Genomic DNA, 10069 nt, shown 5'->3' with positions numbered 1-10069 from the left:
AGCCTACCTTTTGTGTTGTATTGCAATATCAACATTATGTGTAAACATTTAAATATCAACATAATACTAAGAAGCTGGATCTGTGAAAGATTTACGAGTACGTTCTGTAGCAGTATATTGAACAAAACTTTTGAGATTTGACTCAGCCCTGTGGATGTTTTAGTTAGAGAACTTCTTGTGATGTAGAACTGCTGTCTGTCTGGGGGGTCTTTTGTAAAGAAAACAACGTAACTGAAGTGTGTTAACATTGAACTTGTGTTGTTACAGGTTGGGACAGTGATCTGTCATCGGTTTTACTGCTTATACACCTGATTCCACCCTCCGCTCAGGGTCGGAAGAGACCAGGAAAGGTTTCCGCATCCCAAGCAGAGAAACATCTTGTGGTATTCAAGAAGGTTTGTATTTTTTCTAATTTGTGGTATGAACACCTAATATTAGGCTACAAGTATTCATTCAATATTCATATTCAATAAGAGTAGTGTATTGGCTCTTTCTGCATATTCTACAACTACTTGGCCATTAACTACAGTTTTCCCTCATTTGTCTTCGCAGACCGGAACAAACATTCAAGAGCATCTCGATGCCATCACTACTAGCGCTCAGCCCTATCTCCTAGCTGTTGGAGTTAAGAAGAATGCAATCCACCAGTTCTTCATCATTATCGACAAGAATGCCATACCTTGCAGGTCAACCTCTTCTCTTGTTGCTTTTGACGAACTATTTAAGGCACATTTTGTGTTTGGCACATCCTACAACACCATGCTCCACAACATGTACACTTTCATCCAAACTACAGTGTACAGCATCGATGCTGGCAAGGTCAAAGAGAGCCCTCGTGTTGCTGAAATCAGGGCGAGGTTACTTCATTAGTGCTTGAAGTTTCTCCTCGAACATGAAGTGTTTTGTTTGTCAGGCTGAGTTATCGAGTTCAAATATGCTTGTTAGGCATTTACGATTAGTTCACGGTTACTTGCCTGGAAAAAATCTCCGGCTTAAATGTGCTCAGACTGGATGTGGCTGTGCGTTTGGTACGTTTTCTGGTTTTAGGAAACATTTAAACACAAAACACACTGAGTATATTGACCAACAGGTTGACCCTGATGTTTATTTAAGCAGCATTGGAGAGGCAGTGACCACTAATGTAGAGGAGACAGCTACAACGTCACGGACAGTTAATGAACACGAGGTAGCCACATCTACTCTGTTGAAAAAGTCCAACAGGAGCACTCTAGATATGTGTGCCTCTGCTGTTGCACAACTAAAAGCAGCTGGATTAAGTCAATCTACTGTAAATAGTTTTGTTTCCTCCATGGAAGAAGTGTTTTTTGAGATTCAAAGTCAAGCTACAGATGCAGCTTTGCAGTGCTTATCTCCACAGGAAACTGAAAATAAGAACAGAATAGAACAATCTTTGCAAAAGTTGGAAAACCCTTTCACACCCTTAAATTCAGAAGCTAAACGAAATAAACACTTCAAAGAGAAATGGGGAATCGTAGAACCTGTTGAAAAGGTGCTTGGCACAAGATTTGACAGCAGAAGAAACAAAACAACTGGGACATACGATCAGGTCGTTGTAACTGACAAGTTTGCATATATTCCTATTTTAGAAACACTAAAGGCCATTTTTCAAAACCCAGAACTTGCAGACATGTTCAAGCCCAGGCACATGCCCAAGGAAGGTGTGTATGCAGACTTGAGAGATGCCGCCTATTTTAAAAAAAGTCCCTTATTCTCTATAGAAAAAGATGCCATACAGATCCAGCTATTTTATGACGACTTTGAAACAGCAAACCCCTTGGGGTCTAAAAAGGGTATACACAAATTAGGTGCTATATACTTTACATTAAGGAATTTTCCCCCAATCTTTAATTCATCATTGATAAATATTCATTTGGGTGCTCTTTTCCATGCGCAGGACATCAAGCGTTATGGTTTTAATTTGATACTTGAGCCACTTGTCAGTGATCTTAAAGTACTCGAGACAGAGGGACTTAAAGTTCCCAGATTGAAAGATGTGATTCACGGTACCATAGTTCAGGTCACTGGTGATAATCTTGGGTTGCATGGTTTATTTGGCTTTGTGGAGTCATTTGGGGCAAGGTATTGTTGTCGTTTCTGTCTCCTTGAGAAAGATTGTTTTCAAACTGTGTTCTGTGAAGATGATCCAAAAGTTGTACTACGAACTATCGAGATGCACAAACTGCACTGTCAAACTTTACAAACAGATCCTACACTACCTCATATCTATGGTGTCAAACGCATTTGTCTGCTGAATTCACTACAGTATTTTAATACAGCCAAAAAATTTTCTGTAGATATAATGCACGATATTTTAGAAGGAGTTGCTCAGTTTGAAGTCAAACTTGTCCTGCAGTACATTAAGGAAAACTTCCTAAATGCTGAACAACTGGCTGGTAGAATACATGCTTTTGACTATGGATACAATCAGCAGCGAAACCGTCCACCTAGAGTAAAGTTGTTTGATGGAAGTAATGATTTGGGGTTGAATGCTATACAGTCTTGGTGCTTATTACGTAATATGCCTTTGCTATTTGGTGATTTAATACAGTCAGATGACCAGCACTGGCATCTTCTACTTTTGCTTCTACACATTGTTAACATTGTATTTTCCCCAGTCCTTACAGAAGGCATGACCATTTACCTCAAACATTTAATCATTGATCATCATCAGCTCTTCAAGCAGTTGTTTCCTGCAATCAATCTCTTACCAAAGCATCACTTCATGATTCATTACCCTCGTAATATAAAAAACATCGGCCCAGTTCTGCACATGTGGTGCATGCGTTATGAAGCTAAACATAATTTTTTTAAGAAGCAATTAAAAAGCTTTAAAAATGTAACAAAAACATTAGCCAAAAAGCACCAAAGTTGTATGGCAATGTATCGAGAGTCCTTTAGCAAGGAAAGATTAACTTTAGGTTCGGGGAAGATGGTAACACTTAGTGAGCTCAAAGAAGGTCCCGAGATTGCTTTAAAATGTGGGTCTGTATTGTCTACCAGTGTGTTTTCTGCCAAGTGGATCAAACATCATGGTACAGAGTACCGCCGTGACTTCATTATCTGTACTGAGGTAGCATTTGAGATGCCTGTATTTTGTAAAATCAAAATTATTGCTGTGAAAGATGACTGTGTATTGCTCTGTGGAAAACTGATGGAAACAGTGTGTTTTGATTACCATTACTATGCCTTTAAGGTCAGGATGCATCCAGACAGGGTTCAAAAGGTGATCAACATTACTGAACTGTGTTACTTTAAACCTTTTGATGTTCAAATGAAGTATGGAACGACAGATTCCTCCTTGTATGTTGTTCCCTATTGCCATTTTATGGAAACCTAAGGTCAATGTTTTAAAAAGGGATTTGTATTCTTAATATATTTTAGCCTGACATAGTTGAGCTGTTAATAAAAATTTGAAATGCATTATTTTGTGGTAAGTTGTGATTTTTACTCACTTAATGGAGTATTTGGTGTAATTTGACACTAAAAAAGTGTAAAATGAATACTGCTGAGATTTATTTCCGTGACACTATACGGTGTTAGAATTTGACTCTATTTGAGCTTGTTTTTCACTGCAAGATAGTCAATTATCAACACAATAGTGTGTAACATCAACACTTATCAGAGTTATTTTAACCTTGAGTGTCAACTCCATGCAGTGTTAAACTGGACTGGAATCAAACTCAATCAGAGTTGATTTGTTATTTTAGAAGAGTAAATGATTAACTCTTCCAAGGGTAATATTTACACTCTCCAGTGTTATTTAACCTTTAGTGTAAAATTAAAATAACACTATTCAGTGTAAGCGAGTGTTAAATTTTTACTCTATTTAGAGTTAATTTAACTCTAAAATGTTAACACTATGAAAAGAGTCAAATTAACACTATTTCAGGGTGGGACCATATACACTCAGAAATAGTGTTAAATTTAACTCTTTAAGTGTTACTTTAACACTTCAAAATTTACTGTGCAGGATATATACATACTGCCAGAGAGAGAAACTAGATACATTTTGTAGCCCTCTCTCTCTGGCTTGGCTAGGGTGGATTTTATCTAAGGCATGGCAACTGTGCATGCGCTGGCACATAGAAAGAGCTATATGGCACTGGAAACTTCTAGAAACTGTACAATGGCGCCAGCGACCATAATAATAATATTTGAGGCTATACAGCTTGCAGAGGTAGCATGCAAGTAAATACACATTGCTAGTACACAAAATGGTTCAATGTTGCACTCAATAAACCCACACCTAGCAATGATAACAGCACCACTATGAATTAGCATGCACAGGGCACATGCACAAACAATGCTAGCATTAGCTGGAAGCTAGAAACACTACTACAAATGTATCTTGTAAACTTATCTTAGCGCAGGGCAGGTATAACACTATTAATCATCAACCCAGATGTCCCCCAGTGAATATGCCCAAACTGTGGAAATTCACACATCTTAAAAGGCCTCAGTGGGGGGCTTAGTCCTGAAATGGCCTAGTCCTATCCGGCAGGACAGGCAGGGCAGAAGGGCAGAGCAGCGAAGGGACAAGACAAGGTGGGGTCCAGTCGTATTGTGCATCTAGCCGAACTAGAAGGGTAGCTGATAACCAGTGTCAATTGAGAGGACCATGGGGCCAGGAAGGTACCATCTCTGGTACACCTAAGGGGCTTAGGGGCCGCCCTGTGAGGAAGGTGCACAGAGGCACAGAGACGGTTCTGGGACGGCCCATGGAACACAACGGGTGAGGTGAAGGACCCTCTAACTCAGCTGGTGCAGGGCCGCTGGGGCCCATCCGTTGGCACTGAGTATGATGCCGGAGGCTGGCCTAGGCTGGAGACGGAGACTTGCCTTCTGCGGCGGATGAATGTGGCACGCCGGCCACAACTGTCGGTAGCAGCTCAGTGGATGCGGCTGAGGCTGGTGATTCTTTCAGCACTGCTATGGTGGAGCAGGTGGGGAACTCTGGGTGAGGCTCATCAGGGATCTGGAGGCAAGGGCCGGCTGGGCACCAGAGACAGGATCAGTTGGTTCCCCAAGTGCCAGGGCCGGAAACTCAGGGCCTGATAGGGCAGGGAACTTGGAACCTGCTACTAAGACTGCAAGCCAGGTATGGCGGGAGGCTGCGAACCTAGCTGAGCAGGGAACTTGTAGCCTAGCGCTACTGTAGGCGCTGGGCACAGACTGACGCTGGGGGCTGCGAACTGGCTAGGGGCAGGGACTGCACACCTAGAGGAGCAGATAACTCAGAGCCTAGTGGGACAGGAGACCCAGGGCCTAGAACTAGGACAGCGGGTTTGGCGTGTAGCACTGAGGGAGCTGACTGCTTTCCGACTGAGGCTGGGGGCTGCGGACCAACTGAGGGGAGAGACTGCAGACCTAGTGGGGCAGAGAACCTGTAGCCTGGACTGAGGGCCGACTAGAGCTGGAGACAGCAAAACTAGAATGGCTTAGGGCTGGGAGTATAGTGCTAATAACTTTGGGCCTGACAGGGAATGCGACTCTGGACCTGAGAGGGAAACTGACTCTGAACCTGAGAGGGAGAATGACTCTGAAACTAACAGGGAAACTGACTCTGAACCTGAGAGGGAGAACGACTCTGAAACTAACAGGGATACTGACTCTGGACCTGACAGGGAAACTGACTCTGGACCTGCCAGGGAAACTGACTCTGGACCTGCCAGGGAAACTGACTCTGGACCTGCCAGGGAAACTGACTCTGGACCTGCCAGGGAAACTGACTCTGGAACTGACAGGGATACTGACTCTGGAACTGACAGGGATACTGACTCTGAACCTGACAGGGATACTGACTCTGGACCTGCAATCTGAACAGGACAGGAGACTCCAGGGTTCAGTTCTAGGCTCTCTCCTCTTCTCTCTATACACCAAGTCACTCGGCTCTGTCATATCCTCACATGGTCTCTCTTATCATTGCTATGCGGATGACACTCAACTACTTTTCTCCTTCACCCCTTCTGACACCCAGGTGGCGACACGTGTGCCTGGCAGATATCTCAACTTGGATGTCGGCCCACCACCTCAACTTCAACATCGACAAGATGGAAATGCTCTTCCTCCCAGGGAAGTCCTGCCCACTCAAAGACCTCTTCAACACAGTTGACAGCTCCACAGTGTCGCCCTCCCAGAGTGCAAAGAACCTTGGCATGACCCTGGACTACACCCTGTCGTTCTCTGCAAACATCAAAGCAGTGACCCTCTCCTGCAGGTTCATGCTCTACAACATCTGTAGAGTACGACCCTACCTCCCACAGGAAGCGGCGCAGGTCCTAATCCAGGCACTTGTCCTCTCCCGTCTGGACTACTGCAACTCGCTGTTGGCTGGGCTCCCAGCTTGTGCCATCAAACCCCTGCAACTTATTCAGAACGCTGCAGCCCGCCTGGTTTTCCCAAGTTCTCTCACGTAACCCTGCTCCTCCGCACACTCCACTGGCTTCCAGTTGAAGCTTGCATCCACTACAAGACCATGGGGCTTATCTACGGAACAGCAAGATGAACTGCTCCTTCCTACCTTCAGGCTATGCTCAAACCCTACACCCCAACCTGAGCACTCCGTTCTGCCACCCGCTCAGCCCAGTCCAAACTCCACCTCGGTTGGCATTGTCTGAGAATGCCCACAGGTACGCCTACATTATTTTACTTTTTTTTACATCAGACAATCTCCAGTAAGAATGCTAAAATTCCAGGCAATATCGTCCTATAACACTGCTGTCCACCAAATGCTCAAATTATATTCACGTATAGTTTGCTATGGAAAGCATATTCAGCCAAAATCATATCAAGCCAAGATGATAGCTAGCTAGCTATAACGTTGGCTCATTGATTGTGATATAGTATAGCTTATTTGTTGGGATATACTTTAATGTCAAATCGAATAATTAGCCATCTAACAAGCTATAGGCATGCATGATGTATCAGCTTTTACAATAGCATCACAACTAATTTTCATATGAAGGATTTGCAATACTTTTTTTATCGTCCGCTTGAAGTTTCAGGCGATGTAAAATGTAGTATGCACTGGGATCAAGCTAAGCTAACTGCAAGCTAACTAGCTATATCCACACTAACGTTAGGGGTTGCAACGATTTCCAAATAGACTTAGTACTGTGTTATGTCCTGCATACAGGATCTCTTCGGGTTTGCACTGCCTCATTATCTTTCTCATTCATTTCAGGGTCAAACTCTGGCTCATACAGTGCCTTAGGAAAGGATTCAGACCCCTTGGCTTTTTCCACATTTTGTTACGTTCCAGCCTTATTCTAAAATTGATTTTTCTTTAAAATCCTCAGCAATCTACACACAATACCCCATAATGACAAAGCGAAAACTGGTTTTTAGAAATATTTGCTATAATATAATACAAAATAAATACCTTATTTACATAAGTATTCAGACCCTTTGTTATGAGACTGGAAATTGAGCTCAGGTGCATCCTGTTTCCATTGATCATCCTTGAGATGTTTCTACAACTTGATTGGAGTCGACCTGTGGAAAGGCACACACCTGTCTATATAAGGGCCCACAGTTGACAGTGCATGTCAGAGCAAAAACAAAGCCATGAGGTTGAAGGAATTGTCCGTAGAGCTCCGAGACAGGATTGTGTCGAGACAGATCTGGAAGGGTACCAACACATTTCCAAGAACTTGATGGTCACTCTGACAGAGCTCTAGAGTTCTTCTGTGGAGATGGGAGAACCTTCCAGAAGGACAACCATCTCTGCAGCACTCCACCAATCAGGCCTTTATGGTAGAGTGGCCAGACAGAAGACATGACAGCCCGCTTGGAGTTTGCCAAAAGGCACCTAAAGACTCTCAGACCATGAGAAACAAGATTCTCTGGTTTGATGAAACCAAGACTCAACTCTTTGGCCTGAATGCCAAGCGTCACATCTGGAGGAAACATGGCACCATCCCTACGCTGTAGGGGTGTTTTCAGCGGCAGGGAGACTAGTCAGGATCGAGGCAAAAATGAACGGAGCAATGTACAGAGAGATCCTTGACCTGCTCCAGAGCGCTCAGGACAGACTGGGGCGAAGGTTCACCTTCCAACAGGAAAACGACCCTAAACACACAGCCAAGACAACACAGGAGTGACTTCGGGACAAGTCTCTGAATATCCTTGAGTGGCCCAGCCAGAGCCCGGACTTGAACCTGGTCTAACATCTCTGGAGAGACCTGAAAATAGCTGTGCAGCAACGCTCCCCATCCAACTTGACAGAGCTTGAGAGGCTCTGCAGAGAAGAATGGGAGAAACTCCCCAAATACAGCTTTGCCAAGCTTGTAGCGTCATACCCAAGAAGACTTGAGGCTGTAATTGCAAGTGGCGCAGTGGTCTAAGGCACTGCATCTCAGTGCTTGAGGTGTCACTACAGACCCCCTGGTTCGATTCCAGGCTGTATCACAACCGGCCGTGATTGGGAGTCCCATAGGGCGGCACACAATTGGCCCAGCGTCGTCCGGGTTTGGCCGGTGTAGGCCGTCATTGTAAATAAGAATTTGTTCTTAACTGACTTGCCTAGTTAAATAGGTTAAAAACATGATTTTTTTTAAAGGTGCTTTAACAAAGTTTTGAGTAAAGGGTCTGAAACCTAATGTAAATGTGATATTTTGTAAAAAAATAAATAACATAAATTAGCAAAAATTTCAAATTGACTGTTTTTGCTTTGTCATGATGGGGTATTGTGTGTAGAGTGATGAGGATTTTTTAAATCAATTTTAGAATAAGGCTGTAACCTAACAAAATGTGATTAAAGTCAAGGGGTCTGAATACTTTCAGAAGGCACTGTACTAAAATTTCGAATTGACTGTTTTTGCTTTGTCATGATGGGGTATTGTGTGTAGAGTGATGAGGATTTTTTAAATCAATTTTAGAATAAGGCTGTAACCTAACAAAATGGGGAAAAAGTCAAGTGGTCTGAATACTTTCAGAAGGCACTGTACATGAAAGGCTGGCTCTATACTACCTTTCTCCAATGCTGGGCTAACATTACAGTTGCTTTTCTGATTAAGTAGCCATGTGGTAGAATTTGTTTTGGTTTGCCTCAGCCAATCAGAAGTAAGAAACTTTCCAATTTATAATGTTATCCCCACGCCAATACCTTTCGCCAAGTGTGTTTCCAGGAGAGACTCTGGCTTCAGTAAAAGCTGTTTTTAAAATACTTATTGACGAGTATGATTTTTTATTTTTAAATGGCATGTAACATCATTTTACATTTTAGTCATTTAGCAGACGCTCTTAACCAGAGCGACTTACAGGAGCAATTAGGGTTAAGTGCCTTGCTCAAGGGCACATTTACGTCATTTAGCAGACGCTCTTATCCAGAACGACTCACCAATTGGTGCGTTCACCCTATAGCCAGTGGGATAACCACTTTACAATTTTTTTTTTTGGGGGGGGGGGGGTAGAAGGATTACTTTATCCTATCCCAGGTAATCCTTAAAGAGGTGGGGTTTCAAATGTCTCCGGAAGGTGGTGAGTGACTCCGCTGTCCTGGCGTCGTGAGGGAGCTTGTTCCACCATTGGGGTGCCAGAGCAGCGAACAGTTTTGACTGGGCTGAGCGGGAGCTGTGCTTCCGCAGAGGAAGGGGAGCCAGCAGGCCAGAGGTGGATGAACGCAATGCCCTCGTTTGGGTGTAGGGACTGATCAGAGCCCGAAGGTACAGAGGTGCCGTTCCCCTCACTGCTCCATAGGCAAGCACCATGGTCTTGTAGCGGATGCGAGCTTCAACTGGAAGCCAGTGGAGTGTGCGGAGGAGGGGGGTGACGTGAGAGAACTTGGGAAGGTTGAACACCAGACGGGCTGCGGCATTCTGGATGAGTTGTAGGGGTTTAATGGCACAGGCAGGGAGGCCAGCCAACAGCGAGTTGCAGTAGTCCAGACGGGAGATGACAAGTGCCTGGATTAGGACCTGTGCCGCTTCCTGTGTAAGGCAGGGTCGTACTCTCCGAATGTTGTAGAGCATGAACCTGCAGGAGCGGGTCACCGCCTTGATGTTGGCGGAGAACGACAGGGTGTTGTCCAGGGTCACGCCTAGGCTCT

This window comes from Coregonus lavaretus (genome assembly GCF_964263955.1).
Source record: "Coregonus lavaretus genome assembly, chromosome: 20".
NCBI lineage: Eukaryota > Metazoa > Chordata > Actinopteri > Salmoniformes > Salmonidae > Coregonus > Coregonus lavaretus.
Note: the sequence above shows the minus strand (reverse complement) of the source record.